Source organism: Hordeum vulgare, chromosome 4H, assembly GCF_904849725.1.
Source record: "Hordeum vulgare subsp. vulgare chromosome 4H, MorexV3_pseudomolecules_assembly, whole genome shotgun sequence".
NCBI lineage: Eukaryota > Viridiplantae > Streptophyta > Magnoliopsida > Poales > Poaceae > Hordeum > Hordeum vulgare.
In genome coordinates this window covers 89,705,760-89,723,067 of record NC_058521.1, presented here as the reverse complement: position 1 = coordinate 89,723,067, position 17,308 = coordinate 89,705,760, and positions in this window count along the sequence as shown.

Here is a 17,308-nt window from a genome sequence, read left to right as displayed (position 1 = left end):
ATATTAGCCAAAACTCCCGCACCAAGTAGAGATACTACTTGTGCATCCATAAACCTTCAATCCAGTTTTTCCATGAGAGTCCACCATACCTACCTATGGATTGAATAAGATCCTTCAAGTAAGTTGTCATCGGTTTAGCAATAAAAATTGCTCTCTAATATGTATGATCTATTAGTATGTGGAAAATAAGCTTTGTACGAACCTGTGATGAGGAAGATATAAAAGCGACAGACTGCATAATAAAGTTCTTTATCACAGGAGGCAATATAAAGTGACGTTCCTACGCACTAAGAGGACACGCATTCAAACCTCAAAAGCACATGACAACCTCTGCTTCCCGCTACGAAGGGTCTTTCTTGTACCTTTACCTTTTTCCCTTGTAAGAGTCATGGTGATCTTCACCAATTCCCTATTTTTGCCTTTGTCTAGGCTACCGTCACAAGCTTGGGAAAGATCTATATTCATATATCAACTTGGAGTTGAGTACTCATGCTTTATTATTGTTGACTTTACCCTTGAGGTAAATCGTTGGGAGGCAAAACCATAAGCTCCTATCTTCCTCTGTGTCCAGCTGAAACTTTGACACCATGAGTACCACGTGAGTTGTAACAATTGTGGAAAACAAAAGAGATGATTGAGTATGTGGATTTGCCTTACAATCTCTTATTTGACTCTTTTCGATGTTATGATAAATTGCAATTGCTTCAATGACTATGGACTATTGTTGGTTACTTCCCGGTAAGGTTTTTGCTTCATGCTTTGCTTTGTGAAGGAATTGTTACTTTCCCATAAGAATCTTTATGATGTATTGCCATTCTATGTGTGATCATGATGCCCTCATGTCCGTATTACAATTTATCGACACCTTCGTCCCTCAACATGTGGACATGTTTATGGAACTTGGTTTTCGCTTGAGGACAAGCGAGGTCTAAGCTTGGGGGAGTTGATACGTCCCTTTTGCATCATGCTTTCATGTTGATATTTATTGCTTTTTGGGCTGTTATATTACTTCTGGTACCATACTTATGCCTTTTCTCTCTTATTTTGCAAGGCTTATTTGAAGAGGGAGAATTCAGGCAGCTGGAATTCTGGAGTGGAAAAGGAGCAAATCTTGGTCCACTATTCTGCACATCTCCAAATGCCCTGAAAAGTTACATGGATTTTTTGGGATTATATAAAAATTATTGGGCGAAAGAAGTACCGGAGGGGGGCTGCCAGGGCGCCACAAGCCCTGACTCCGCCACCCCCTGGTGGCGGAGTAGGGGCTTGTGAGCTCCCTGACGGCCCACTAGCCCCCCTCTTTTGCTATATGAAGGGTTTTGGTCTGGAAAAAATCAGACGGGAGCTGTTTCGTGGTTTCGCCGCCGCCACGAGGCAGAACTTGAACAGATCCAATCTAGAGCTCTGGCAGGACGATCCTGCCGAGGAAACTTCCCTCCCGGAGGGGAAATCGTCGCCATCGTCATCACCAACACTCCTCTCGTCGGAGGGGAGGCATCTTCATCAACATCTTCATCAGCACCATCTCCTCTCCAATCCCTAGTTCATCTCTTGTAACCAATCTTCGTCTCGCAACTCCGATTGGTACTTGTAAGGTTGCTAGTAGTGTTGATTACTCTTTGTAGTTGATGCTAGTTGGATTTCTTAGTTGAAGAGTTTAAGTTCAGATCCTTGATGCTATTCATTACACCTCTGATCATGATTATGATTATGTTTTGTGAGTAGTTACTTTTGTTCCTGAGGACATGGGATAAGTCATGCTGATAATAGTCATGTGAATTTGATATTCGTTCGGTATTTTGATATGATGTATGTTGTTTTTCCTCTAGTGGTGTTATGTGAACGTCGACTACATAATACTTCACCATATTTGGGCCTAGAGGAAGGCATTGGGAAGTAGTAAGTAGATGATGGGTTGCTAGAGTGACAGAAGCTTAAACCCCAGTCTATGCGTTGCTTCGTGAGGGGCTGATTTGGATCCACTAGTTTAATGCTATGGTTAGACTTTGTCTTAATTCTTCTTTTGTAGTTTCAGATGCTTGCGAGAGAGGTTAATCATAAGTGGGATGCTTGTCCAAGTAAGGGCAGTACCCAAGCACCGGTCCACCCACATATCAAACTATCAAAGTAACGAACGCGAATCATATGAACATGATGAAACTAGCATGACAGAAATTCCCGTGTGTCCTCGGGAGCATTTTTCCTCCTATAAGACTTTGTTCAGGCTTGTCTCTTGCTACGAAATGGATTGGTCCACTTGCTGCACCGTTGCTACTACTTGTTACTTGTTAATGTTTTGCTTGCTACGTTTCACCTCGCTTCACAATCACTCGTTACCGCTACTTTCAGTGCTTGCAGTTATTACCTTGCTGAAATCCGTTTATCAGAGCCTTCTGCTCCTCGTTGGATTCGACACTCTTACTTATCAAAAGGACTACGATTGATCCCTATACTTGTGGGTCATCAGGCAACAAATATGGCTTAGGAATACCACTGGAATTTTCTAGGAATTTATTGAGAATATTTCCTTTGGAAATATTTCAATAGGTCAAAACAAAGAGAAAGGGTTTTCAGGGTTTTACTCAAATAGTAATAATATAAATAGGGGTTGAAAATCTTATGTATGGACAATATATGTCCTTCTGAGTATCTCCAAATTTTCTCAGATTTTTCTAAGGCAGAAAAGTATTTTTCCATATAGAAATATCATTCATGGCCTCAGAAATGGACATGCAAATAAAATAGGAAAATAATTCCTACAATAATTTTTTTATGGTTTTGGTGAACTAAAATGGTGCTAGAACTAGATCACCAACTTTGGGTAAGAGCACTCCTTGCCATCAAGGACTTATAGTGCAACCCAAAGCAGGGTTTTGAATTAACCAGAAATAAGAAAAAAGGGTTTTGAAAATAATTAGGTTATGAGAAATGTGGTTTTTGATATCACAGACTCAAGCATGCAATGGCAATCATGGCACTCACAACATTAGTTTTTAAATTGTTTTCATAAACTCATATTTTTCAATTACAGAAAAAGTGATAGTGAAAACAGGGTGTGACAGACCTATCCCCCTTACAAGAATCTCGTCCCCGAGATTCCTAAGCTAGGTGCTAAACAGGTATGGAAACTCAGATCGGAGATAGTCTTCACGCTCCCAGGTTGCTTCTGCTTCAGTGTGGTTGCCCCACTGAACCTTGAAATACTTGATGGTGCGGCTTGTGGTCCAAAGCTCTGCTACATCCAGGATGCGGATCGGCCTCTTGCGATAAGTGAGATCTGGCTAAAGGTCGATGGCCTGATGGTCAATGTCCTTATAAGGATCTGGACAGTTTGGCGCTTGAATACACTTCCAAAGTTGTGACACGTGGAAGACGTTGTGCACACCCAAAACTTCCGGAGGTAGCTCCAACTGGTAAGCAACTTCTCCACGCCTTGCCGTGATCTTAAAAGGTCCAATGAACCTTGGAGCAAGTTTCCCCTTGACGTGGAAACGCTTGGTTCCCTTGAGAGGTGTGACGCGGAGGTACACTTGGTCTCCAGGAACGAACTCCACTTCTCTGCGTTGAGAATCCGCATAGCTCTTATGTCGCGACTTGGCTTCCTTAAGGTTTTCTCGGACAAGCCGCACCTTATCTTTTGCCTCTTGCGGAACTTACGGACCGAAAATCAACCCTTCACCGGTTTCGGACCAGTTGAGCGGGGTGCGACACTTCCATCCGTATAGCACTTCAAATATTGCCATCTGGAGACTAGACTGGTAGCTGTTGTTGTATGAGAACTCAGCGAATGGCATACAGTCTTCCCACTTGGCACCATGCGCCAAGACACAGGCACGGAGCATATCTTCGAGTATCTGATTTACTCTTTCTGTCTGTCCGCCCGTTTGCAGGTTGAAAGCGATGCTGAAGGAGAGCTTGGTTTCGAGGGCTTCTTGTAACTTCTTCCACAATCTTGAGGTGAACTGCGTGCCTCGGTCAGATACAATCACCTTGGGAACTCCGTGGAGGCTCACAATACGCTCAATGTAGAGGCTAGCCAACTTGTCGCCCCCATAGGTGCTGCTGACTGGGATGAAGTGAGACACCTTGGTCACATGGTCGACGATGGCCCATATAGAGTCATGGCCTCTGCTAGACCTGGGTAAGCCGGTGACGAAGTCCATGCCTACTTTGTGCCACTTTCATTCTGGCACTTGGAGAGGTTGTAGCAGTCCTGCAGGTTGCTGATGCTCAGCCTTGACTCGCTCGCACACGTCGCACTTGGCAACAAAAGACACTATTTCTCTCTTCATGCCATGCCACCAGAATCTTTCTCGGAGATCTTGATACATCTTGGTGCCACCGGGGTGAATAGATTAGGGTGTGTCATGTGCTTCCTACATGATCAAGTCCTTGAGTTCTGCCTTGTTGGGTACGCATAAACGTTTCCCAAACCACACTATTTCTTTCTCATCCACTGAGAATTATGGGGCCTTGCCTTCCTGGATCTTCTTCTTGATGCCTTCAATGCTCTTATGCCCCTTCTGGGCTTCCTTGATATCGCCACCCAGCGTTGGTTTGACATCGAGGTTAGCCAGGAATCCCGGTTCCACTAGCTCCAACCCGAAGCTCTCCATTTCTTCATATAAGGCGGGTAGCCTTTCCTTGAGCATAACGCTCAAGGTGCTGGCCTTCCTGCTTAAGGCATTTGTAGCGACCCGACTCAAAACGAGTCAAGCCTCTGTGTATCTGTGCCATCCCTGGATCAGTATGCTGGCACACACAGTACATCAATGTATATATCAAAGTGCAATCACATGTAAATAGCGTAAAACTGATATATACCTTAAATATCTCAGCGGAAGCAGTCAAGGGAGTGGAGTCCCAATAAACACCAATGGCATGTTGAGTGTAGACCGTAACCCTGAATCGTACTCTTACTCGTCGAAGAAAAATATCTGCAACATAAGACGTTGCAGCCGTGTAGGTCAGCATATTGAATATGCCGGCAAGTCACTAAAGAGAGGGGTAAAATAACACCTATACTATATGCATATATGGAAGGTGGGGCTGTAAGTTTTTTTTTGCGTAAAGCAAATTTTCTCCTAAAACAAGAGAGGGGCTAAAAGCAAAATATTACTACGTAGTTGGTTGTTAATGAGATGGTTCCGCCAACCAGTTCTCATACCCAGGTTATCAATATTTCCCACATCAATATTATTATTTATGTTGAGAATTTCAGATAACTTCAGTTCCTTTGGTTCAAGTTCTCCATGACCGTGGACACGGCTAATCGATTAGGTTTGAGTACTCTGTACAGTTTTCCACACGTTCCCCACAAGATTTGATCGCCTCCGTGTATGTCCTCGCACTTCAGGGGGTTTGAAGACCGGATGATCAAAACATGGTCTTTCAACGGGTCCCTCTGAATCCCTGTCGGTGCCCATCCAATCCTACCGTTCTTCTACATCTGCTAGCACCGCCTGTCCAGAGTCGCCGCGTTGTCCAACCAAGCCAGAGCCCATAATGACTTGTGGCTGTGCAGGTAAGCCTTGGGTCTTGAAAATATCCGTCCGTCTCTTTGAGCCTGGGTGAAGCTTTCCGCAAGATGTCATGGCCGTCTCCAGCATCCCGGGTCATCCACTGGTTTCTCCAGGGAGCCGATCAACCGTCCTTCACCCAGAGTTGCATTGCATCACGAGGTCTTGAAAAGTCTTGACTTAACCGGTCTTGGTTATTAAATTATTCTCGCATCACTCGTGATAAACTCTCAACCAGAATCCCGTCTACTCAAGCATAGCAATATGAAATTTGTCTTCCCGGGCCAAGTAACGGGGTTGTTGGGTGCCTACCACATGATACTACAATATGTAACCATAATTTCCAAGTACCTACTCAGCATGCAATTGGGCATAGGATGGTAGAACTACGATGCATAAAACATAGGTGATACATGATCAAATGACTTTCCTGGTGATGTTGACGAAGAAGGATTTTCGTTCTCGGGAAATACGTGATAGAACTATTCGTCACTCTCCGATGAAATCTATATAATCAAACATAGTATTCACATAAGCACTCACACTAGCAATCATTCTAGCAATCAATTAGCAAACATCAATAAAAGTTGATGCAATCAAAAATCAATAAGAGAGAGCGGATAAAAATCCAAAGGAAACTTCAAAGAAGCTAGGAAGCCTTCTAGTACATCAAACACTATATAGTTTTTGTTCTAACTGAAAATAAAACACTAAAATAGAAAAAATAACAGAAAACTAAATATAAAATAACTAAGATAACAGAAGTAAAATTTACAAAACAATATTATTTTATAAGTATTTTCAAAATAGGAAATCAAACTAGCAATGCAATCAATTCGCAAGTTAGTATAGAACTAGAATTGATTCCATGCAAACAAATAAGAATAAATAAAATAAAATTTTGTTGTTGTTGAAAAGTTATTGGTAAATATCAGAAAACAAAATATAACTTGTCACAATTACAAGAAAAAATTAAGAACAATTAATACAAAAGAAATAGCAAGAAAACAAAAAAGGCTAAAACAGAATCTGTTTTGCTTAAAACCCTAAGTAAAAATATTTAGAAAAAATTGAAACTTAAACAACTGAAAGATATGATCAATAGGAAACAGTAGCAAACAGAATTAATTTAAAAGATATTTTTAAACTCCCGGTATAAGCAAAACAAGATTTAAATCAAATCTGATCTAATTCAAATTTTATAAATCCAAACATAGACAAATTATATATCTACAGAAACTATATAAAATTTTTGATCCAACGCAAAAAGAATCATCTAACTCGGAGTTATAGACTAATAGATATGAATTTTCTAAGATTTGCAATTTTCTGAAAAAACTGCAATACGGGATTTCGTGAATCTCACCATGGGTGACAGAGAGGAAGAACTCCGGCGAGGTAGCTGCTCCGGCGACGTGGGGAGGTCGCCGGCGGGGGTGGGGGTGCGATGGAGGACGGTGGCGGCGGGTCTCCTCCGTCGAACGGCATCGTCGGCGAAGCGAAGGGGAGTCGGGGCGGTCGGGGAAGCCCCGGGGAGTTCCTGTGGAGCTCGGTCTCCGGCGAGGTGAGGAGCGGCAGCGTGGGGCGGCGAGGGGGCTGTCTAAGGGGGAAAATGGAGCGCGGTGGACGAGGGGAACTCGATGGTGGTCTCGGTTGGGGCGGGGAGGCGGCGGTGGCGCGGTAGGGTGGCGGGGCGGTTCTCTGGTGTTGCTCCGGCGAGGCAGCAGGGGGCTGGGGCGAGGCCTGGCGTCGTGGGGAGGAGGGGGTCGAGGGGGGCTCGGGGTGGCGACTTATATAGGGGGCAGGGGGCGCCGAGGGAAGGAAGGGGAGGGGAAATCGGGAGGGATCCCAGTGATCCAGGAGGTTGCAGGATGTGCGCCATGGAGGGGCTGGTCGCTGGGGAAAGAAGAAGTCACGTGGGGAAGAAATGGAAGGAAGAAGAAAGAAGGAAAGAAAAAAGAAAGGAAAGAAAAGAAAGAGAAAAAAAGGAAGGGGGTGCGCTGGAGGGGTGGTTGGCCAGCGATCTGGCTCCCTGGGAATTCTCTCCCAGCGATCTGGGAGGATCTGGCCCCCGATTTGTTTTTTTTAAAACAGCAAGAGAAAGAATAATAAAAGGAAACAAATAAAAATATTTATATGGGGTATTATATACCAAATCGATCAGAAAAACATTTCCTAATTGATTATCATTTTTCCAAAGCCAAAATAAAAACTTTTTTAAAAATGTTTTTTTCAGAAAAATCCCTAAGGCTTTATTTTCTTTTGGCAAAATACTTTCTCCATAAAACTTGGGTCTTCTTGGCTCAAAAATATTTCAGAAATGCCTCACATTTTGGAGGGTCATTTTCCTCCGCTCTTTCTTGCGTGCAAGAATTTTGTCGGGGCATTTTCTCGGGGAAGAAAAATAAAGAAGCAAGGGCAAATATTTTGAAAGGATTCAAATGCAAACTCCGTTCAAATTCTCATTAGTTGAAGAAGTCATGTCATCTTCTCTCTTTGCTTTTAAAAGATTGAATTTGAATTCATCGGAGATGGGGAAAGTCATTTTATTCCCTCTCATTCAAAAGTTTTTTTTGAAAAGTTTCAAATTTCACTCAAGTTTCAATCACTCAAGCAAACAAACAAACAATCTAATAATTATATTAACATTCCAAAATTTGGGATGTTACAGCATTAGCCACTACATTGGCCTTACCGGGATGGTATTCAATGCTGAGGTGGTAGTCTTTGATTAACTCCAACCATCTTCGTTGCCTCATATTCAATTCCCTTTGAGTAAATCTATACTTCAGACTTTTGTGGTCAGTGTATATTTCACATCGCTTCCCCAGAAGGTAATGTCGCCATGTCTTTAGAGCATGCACTACTGCTGCCAACTCAAGATCATGGGTGGCATAATTCTCCTCATGCGTGCGCAGTTGACGTGACAGATACGCCACGACCCTGACGTCTTGCATTAGGACTCCACCAAGCCCGGTTCTGGAGGTATCACAATATATCACAAACTCCTTGCTGATATCTGGAGTAGCCAGTACTAGGGCGGTAGTCAATCTCTTCTTCAACTCCTGGAAGCTTGCTTCACACTCCGACATCCATTCGAACTTCTTGGGTCGAGCGATGTGGGAGAATCCTTCTACGAACTTGCGATAATATCCCGCGGGTCCGAGGAAGCTCATGACTTCCTTCACATCGATTGGCGACTCCTATTTGGTTACTGTAGTAATCTTGGAAGGATCGACTGCCAATCCACTTGATGTCATGGTATGACCCAAGAATCCAACTTCGTTCAGCCAGAATTGGCATTTGCTAAATTTGGCATAAAGTTGGTGCTCTCGAAGCTTCTCCAACACTAACCTCAAGTGCTGCTCATGCTCTTCTTCGGACTTGGAGAAGATTAATATATCATCAATATATACGATGACAAACTTATCCAGGTATTCCATGAAGACCTTGTTCATGAGGTACATGAAATAAGCTGGGGCATTTGTCAACCCGAAAGACATGAAAGTGCACTCGTATAGACCGTACTGGGTCACGAACGCAGTCATGGGTATGTCTTCAGGTCGGATTTTTAGCTGGTAATATCCAGATCGGAGATCAATCTTGGAAAATACCTTGGCTCCATTTAACTGGTCAAACAAGTCTTCAATCTTGGGGAGTGGGTACTTGTTCTTGATCATGACCTCATTGAGGGAACGGTAATCGACGCAGTGTCTGATAGTTCCATCCTTCTTAGACACGAAGAGAACAGGTGATCCCCAAGGTGATGCACTCGGACGAATGAATCCTTTCATGAGTTGCTCATCCAGCTGCTTCTTAAGCTGTGCTAGCTCTTCGGATCCCATCCTATAAGGCTTCTTATAGATAGGCCTCGATCCGGGCATGAGCTCAATCATGAACTTGATGTCTCGGTCGGGAGTCATCCCTGGTAGCTCATGAGGAAAGATGTCTAGGTACTGGCAGACTATCGGCACTCGGTCCAACTCTTCTACCGACAAGCTATTAACCTGCGGTACTCGAGCGGATACTGGCTGAGAGGCATACTTGACTTCGACCCCTTGGTCGCTTGTCATGGTAATAGCCCTGTTGGCACAGTCCAAGATGCTCTGGTGTTTGGCCAACCAATCCATACCGAGAATTACTTCTAGGCCTTGTGACTTAATGACGATGAGATCTGCTAAGAAGCGTATCCCATTGATAACAATCCCAACTCCTCTACACCCTAGGTTGGTCCTTAACACTGCTCCCGGGGTATGTACTGCCATTTGCCCGTTAAGCAGGGTAGGCTTCAAACCCCACTTTTCCGCAAATCTTTCAGTAACAAAAGAATGCGAAGCACCACAATCAAACAATATTGTTGCTGGGGTGGAGTTGACGAGGAACGTGCCCAGATTGCAGTCTGGGTCTTCCTGTGCCTCTTTTGCGGAGATGTGATTAATATGTCCCCTGCTGAGATACTGTTGATTGCGGGGAGCTTGGTTCTTGCCTGGTGATCCTTGACCTTGGTTTGGCACATTGGGGCGCGGTGCGTCGGGCTTCTTGTTGGGACACTGCGTGGAATAGTGCCCAGTCTGTCCACATCCAAAACAGGTAACTTGTGCTGGAAAGCTGGTCTTGACTCCACTGTTGTTTGGTGGGTTGAATGTTGGCTTGGTGTTGACTTGCTGTTGAGGCTGGTAGTTCTGGCGAAATGTTGGAGCCTTCTACTGTTGTTGTTGATAACTGGGTCTTGCTGGAGCTGACTGCCATGGGCGTGGCTTCAGATTACTAGGTCCTCCACTACCCATTAGCTTGCGCTTACGGGTGTCGTCCATTGCACGACGCTTATCTTCGAACGTAAGGGCCTTATTAACCAGATCGCTGAAGGTCCGACATTCACAAACAACCAGTTGATACTGGAGTGACTGCTGTAGTCCTTCCATAAAGCGTTCCACTTTAGCGGCCTTAGTGTTGACGTCCTCTGGTGCATATCTTGACAGGAGGTTGAACTTCTGCAAATACTCCTTGATGGATCCACTGCCTTACCTTAATGCTCGGAATTCCCGCTTCTTAATGGTCCTCATTCTAGGAGGAATGTGAGCAGCACGGAATCCTTCCTTCAACATTACCCAAGTGATGACGTGTCCTGCTCGCATGATCTAGAACCCATCCCAGCAAGCTCTGGCCGTGCGTCCGAGACAGTGAGAAGCATAAAGGACTTTCTCACGATCATCAATGCATTTGACCAGCCCGAGCAGGTCTTCGATAGTACGGATCCAGTCATCGGCATCCAATGGTTCAGTTGTCTCCATGAATATGGGTGGCATAGTCCACATAAACTCAGATAGAGTAGAGCGACCGTTGCCATTCCCGTTCTGCGGCGGGTTGTTCACCAAGGCTTGAGCTAGCTGTTGAATAGCTGCATTAATGGCTTGACGTTCCTCGCGGAGAGCTTGAAGGAATTGAGCCATAGTCAAGCTTTCTGGAGGAGGCGATGGCGGTCCAATATCGTCTTGCTACTGCTCGTGGTGATCTCTAGCTTGAGCGTCCCCTCCGGTTCCCTGCTGCTCACCTGAAGAGGCAGTGTCGGGGTTGCCGAAGGTGCTGGTGCGAGTTGAAATCACCATCCTATCAGGGGAGTAGACAAGTCAATATTCCGAACTCGCTGGAATCATAAGGGATGATGCTCTATTAAGGGGGTCTCGTGTCGTGCTAGTGTGAGATTTTTAAGCCAAAGATTTTTGGAAAAAGCTAATGCATTAGATTGAAACAAGTGATGTAGTCGCTTACAAGCTGCCTAGGGCAGAAATGCGGCTTGCATCAAACATGCTTACACAACACTCATGGTTCGCATGAACCGATACATGAACTCACTACGCTTGGGGAGATTCCTAATTGCCTAAGCCGTAATCCTAAGCGACGGACTGCTCGGTCTCATAGGTGGGTTCTGCAGGGTCTTCGTCTTCATCTTCATCGGTGCTTTCCTCCTTGAGAGGAGTAGGAGAAGGAAGCGGTCCATCACGGCGTCTCTTAGTTGGCGAGGCAGTGAGGAGCTCAGTGTACTCTTCCATGGTCAGGCAACGACTCTGAATAGGAGTGGCCTGAAGCGGTGGTACTCCTCCTCGGAAGGCAATGGTTGATCGCCCTCCGGGTGCTCCTTCCTTCGTAACTGTGATAGCCTGGCTAATTAGGGATGATAGATTACTCATATCAATAAGGAATTCCTTCTTTTCCGGGAGAACATTCGAACAGAGCTCCCAGGTTAAGCGTGCTCAGCTTGGAGTAGTTCTAGGATGGGTGACCGACCAGGAAGTTGATCCCGGGTGCGCATGAGTGAGGACAAAGTGCGCAGAAAAGACTAGTATTGATATGTGGGGCCAGTCTAGATCCCGCTAGGAGCAACGACCATCAGCGGGTGTGTCCGGGGCGTTACAGTAACCTTGCGGGTTTTCATCTTCTCCAGGCGAAGTAGGCCCTTGACTTGATGCACTTCTTGGCGAATCTTCCTTCACACCACCTTGATCAAAAGGTGCGTCAAAGTGTCGGAGGAGAGAGTGAAGTAGGTCTGAAACCTTAGTGGCGTCCCGTCCTCTAAAGATGGGTTGAGTGTCCAACTCCCGTCTATCCCATCCTTAATAAAAGGTAGGTGACGAGTAGCTGGCTCGTTAGCCATCTCGGGAAGGATGTCGCGGAGACGCACGAGCGCCTCTCATGCGGTTGTCTCCACTGCCAACATCAGATCCTCCTTCTGTGGTCCTTCAAAGAACCAACTAGTTGGGGAGTCATTAGCCTTCACTATCACGTCCACATGATATTCCTTGGTGTCGGCGTTGACCCAGTGCTCGTGGTAGAGGAAGATGGCCGTGCGGCGTACTTGACACTTCTCGAGGCTATCTCCCAAAAGTAGGGGAAAGCTCGTCTCCAGAAGCATCTCAGGTACGGCGGCCATCTACAAGATGTAGGGGAGAAGGTTATAAAGTTTTAGTGGGTGCAGAAAATCTCAGGGATAAAGGCTAGGTGCACTAATCGTCTCGACAATTGTCCATGCTACCTAAGCCTACCTATAGTCAACTTGGCTCTGATGCCAGCTCTGTGGGGACCCCGACTTACGAGTCAAGATTGCTGAATGAATGTGCTCAGTGATCCCAGAGATCAATGCTCACGGAACACACAGATACTGAATATTGAGAGTCTTACATCCAAGTACCGAATTATTACATCACGTGACCGAAAGGTCAAGTTCACAAAGTAGGGCTCATAGGCCAAATCACACGGATACAACTAGTAGAGGAAATCTTAGGGCTAAGAGGGTGCCCATGCCATCATCCTACACCAACAGGCATTCTGGCTGGGAAGCGTGCTAGTTCGCAGGGCCGTCTCCGAAGACGTACTCTTCTCCAAACTCCGGTCCTTCCATGTCTGGTCAATAATATAACTAGTGGCAAGCCAATGAGTACTTTTGAATGTACTCGCAAACAGCCCATGATATAAACAATGCATGTGAAGCATAACAAGTAATATGCATCTTTGGTGGATAACATCTTGGTGGTAATTAAACATGATCATGGATGTGCAACATAAGTTAAATGTTACTTTGAAGAACAGGTTATAGATATCAACATATCTGTCAAGGGATGAACACTCCGGGTTCACCCTATATGCCAAGTCACCAAACTCAGTCATATCAACTGTTTCATAAAACACCATTTACCACATACTCACACACACTTGGTTTATGCAGAAACGGTTGGACGTAGTTTAAGCAGGATTACCTAATTGTCCTTAACCGTGGACACGACTATTCGAATAGTTTTACACTCTGCAGAGGTAGTACGTTGTACCCACGAGATCCGGGAATCTTCCGTGTCATCCACGACTCGCGGTATATCACATATTCGAGGTAAGTACCCGATCAATGCCTTTCCCCTGATGATACTAGACAAAGAGGTCCACTCGATTGGTACAAAGCCCACATGTTGTACGTCTTACGAGCACTGACTCTGGATAGTGTCAACCATGCGGGCACCAGTGGTGTGCCTGGAACACATAAAAATAGCGTAGTCGCCCTAACTAGTACGACCCCATCACGAGAGTGACCACACATCACTCCCGCGAGTAGTAATGTAGCTCTTTGCTAGTACCGACCAGAGTGATCAACAAATCCTCGTCCCATAAAGGGGTAACATGGTCATACATGTAAGGTTGGGACGGTCGACACATCATAAATCTAATCCCATTTCCGACACCATACCCACTCAAAATACCCGGTGCGCCACTTCTCCGAAAGTGGCCACCTAACTCATCATCACCCTCGGGCATTAGTGGCACCCGACAGGGTTTTCATAAACCTTTGATTTATACCAACATCATGCTGATGCTACTATGCTTAGTTCTACTTGTGAACATGTCATTAGCATGACCCTCATCGGTGGTAGGATCATTCTCAATATACAAGTGCTCCGGAGGAGCCGTCGGTAACATCACTTTATTGATTTACCAATACTTATGATCACATGCAATGGAAATATTTGCTACACTAGCATGCAATATAACATATGCTCAGATATTGTCAAAGGGTTGCTTGCCTTGGTCACCTAGGTATCCGGGGTCTTCGAGGTCTTCAAGTCCAACTCCTTCGTCACACGGGTTTTCTATCGCCGTAATAAATAAAAGCAATCAGTAGCTCCCTCCAAAACAGATCACAAAGTCACTTTAAAAATGTTGTTTAATTCTGATAAATCCATATTGTTATTTTAAAAATATTTATCTCTTGTTTTAGTGAAAGAATATTTTTAAAATAAATATAACAGAAGCAGAGCTATTCCAATTTAACCCTTTTTATTATAATAAAACAAAATAGTTGTTGCAAAAATTCAGCCAATGGTTCTGCTAAATACTACACATTTTTAGAAAAATAACAGTGGAAGAATCATATTATTTCACTTGTTGAATCCTTTTACAAAAATCATTTAAAATCAAGTTTTAAATAAAAATAAAAAGGGCTACAGCTCGTGGCCTGGCTTTGCCTGGGACTGGGCCAACCCACTAGCCAGCCAACTATCCTGCCCATGCGCGCGCGCCGTCACGTTTGAACCTGATGCGTGGGCCCCTTCAGTCAGTGGCTGCAGGCAGCGAGGAAGAGAGAGATGGGCCATCGATAGGTGGGGCACACCTATCAGGGTCGTCTCCTACCTCTGGCCAGAGAGGAGGAGGAGCACGCCGGCGTGGCTATCGACGTCCTCGGGGCCTAACGACGACAGGAATGGGTCCGGCTCGTTGTCACCTAGTTGCTGGTGGTCAAGTCGACGGCGGAGGGGCTCTAGTTCACCGACGACGAGGTAACCACGACGGAAGGGTTTCGGGTGAAGGTGGATGTCACAGGAGAATCGGGCACGGAATCGCTCGGGGGAGAAGGGGGAAAGATTCCTGGTGTCACGGGAGTGCTCTGGTGGGCAGAGGGACCCGAGAGCCAACCTGTAGCCGGAGATCGACCGGAGCTCCGAGGCAGAGGAGGCTCGGTTGATCTCGAGCACCGGGGCTCTGCTTGCTCAATGGGGTGGCTAGGGAGGTGATTGAGGTCTTGGTGAGGTGGAGCGAGGGGTTCTGGAGCCAGCGAAGGAGCTATTTATAGTCCCGCGATGGTGAGCCGACCCGGGAGTGCTGGCGATCCACCGTGGCGTGCATGGGGGTGCAGAGAGAGGCTGGGGTCTAAACCATGGTCTCAGGATGTGATTTTGGACCTCCAAGACTCACTCCGAGAGAGACGAAGAGAGGAGAGCCCAGCTATCGTGGTCGCGCTCTTCTGGCGCTTCTGGTACGCGCGAGCACGCATCGCACTGGCTCTTAGTGCGGGAAAGGAGGGGCCCCGAGGGCTGCCTGATGCAGAGGGGTTGTCGGGGGAGAGGAGAGACACCGTGGGGAGGCTGGAACTGGCCGAGGGAGTCGCCCCCACCTCGGTTGCTCTGTGTAGCACGCCCAAGGCACAGCTTTGGCATGCCACATCATGCTGGCCTTCTCTGGGGTGCCTTGGACGTGTCTAGCATGTCCTGGGCACTGGCTTAGAGATGCCTAGCCGTTGGAATCCCGTGGGAGTCTCGGCTGGTCAAAGAGAGACAAGGAAACATGTGCTGTTAGGCTTGGGCTGAAGCTTAAATTGGAGATTTTGGTTTATCTACTTTGAACCAGAGAGGGGCCACTTGACTGGAGTTAGGAATTGATGTTAGCCACCTAATCTATGAGTTTGGGATAAATGGATTTGGTTTAGCTAAGGTTAGGAGGGGTTTTACCCAACTGTCAGAAGGTGCTCGACAGTGGTTTGGGGTGGTTGCACCCCACCACTGGCTATGCATCTTAACAGGATTGGGTTTGGTGCTAAAACAAGGGGTTTCACCAAGTTTGAGCTCCATTGGACAAGTTTAGCTTTGTAACTTGAAAACATCACCAAATGACGAGAACTGTTCCTTCCAAAGAGAGTGTGGGCAAATCAAGTCCCACAAATCCCATTTTTGGCATGGAGTCCTTACTTGAGGTATTACGCACTCCTGCAAAGTTTCACCTCCATTGGATAAACTTTGCTATGTAGAGTTGCTCTAACTTCATACTGGACTAAAGGGGTTTTACAATTATTTGGTGACCTTAACCACCTTCGATCAAGGTTAATTTTTATATGGGGACCAAATATGGCTTAGGAATACCACTGAAATGTTCTAGGAATTTATTGAGAATATTTCCTTTGGAAATATTTCAAAAGGTCAAAACAGACACAAAGGGTGTTTAGGGTTTTACTCAAATAATAATAGTATAAATAGGGGTTGAAAATATTATGTATGAAAAATATATGTCCTTGTGAGTATCTCCGAATTTTCTCAGATTTTTATAAGGCAGAAAAGTATTTTTCCATATAGGAATATCATTTCTGGCCTCAGAAATGGACATGCAAATAAAATAGGAAAATAATTAATAAAACAATTATTTTATGGTTTTGGTGAACTAAAATGGTGCTAGAACCATATCACCAACTTTGGGTAAGAGCACTCCTTGCCATCAAGGACTTGTAGTGCAACCGAAAGCAGGGTTTTGAATTAACCAGAAATAAGAAAAAGGGTTTTGAGAATAATTACGTTATGAGAAATGTGGTTTTTGATATCACACACTCAAGCATTCAAGCATACAATGGCAGTCATGCCACTCACAACATTAGTTTCGAAAAAGTTTTAATAAACTCAGATTTTTGAATTACAGAAAAAGTGATAGTGAAAACAAGGTGTGACATTCTGAAACTTGAAGTTACCTCAATAGAATGTTGGTCACCCAATCTCGGTGGCACTGATAGGAATGTTGGTTGTACCGAGATGGTCGGATTGACATATGATATGTCTAAGTGTAAAATCAGTATAGCCGTGTGGGAAATGTTGGTGGCACCAATGTTGGTGGGACAAATATATTTTGTGGTTAGCTCACAACATCCCCGAGATGGTCGGATTGACATATGATCTGTCTAAGTGACTGAGTATTTTTCGTGGCTATCTCTAAGCACTTGAGAAACCAATTAATCATAATACCACATCCCCTTTTAATAGTATTGGCTTTCCTATGGACTCAAAGTGATTTCGCACAAAATGTAAAATGAAGAGTTTTCTTGCTTGAAGCTTTTGCCAACCCTATTCCTTCCTTGCATCAAAGGGGCATTTCCACACAATCCTATATCCAAAGCATCTTTAAACTTTTCATATGTTGTGATTAATTACCGCCAATCAAAACATATGTGCTTACAATCTCCCCCTTTTTGGATAAATTCATTAGTCCAATGA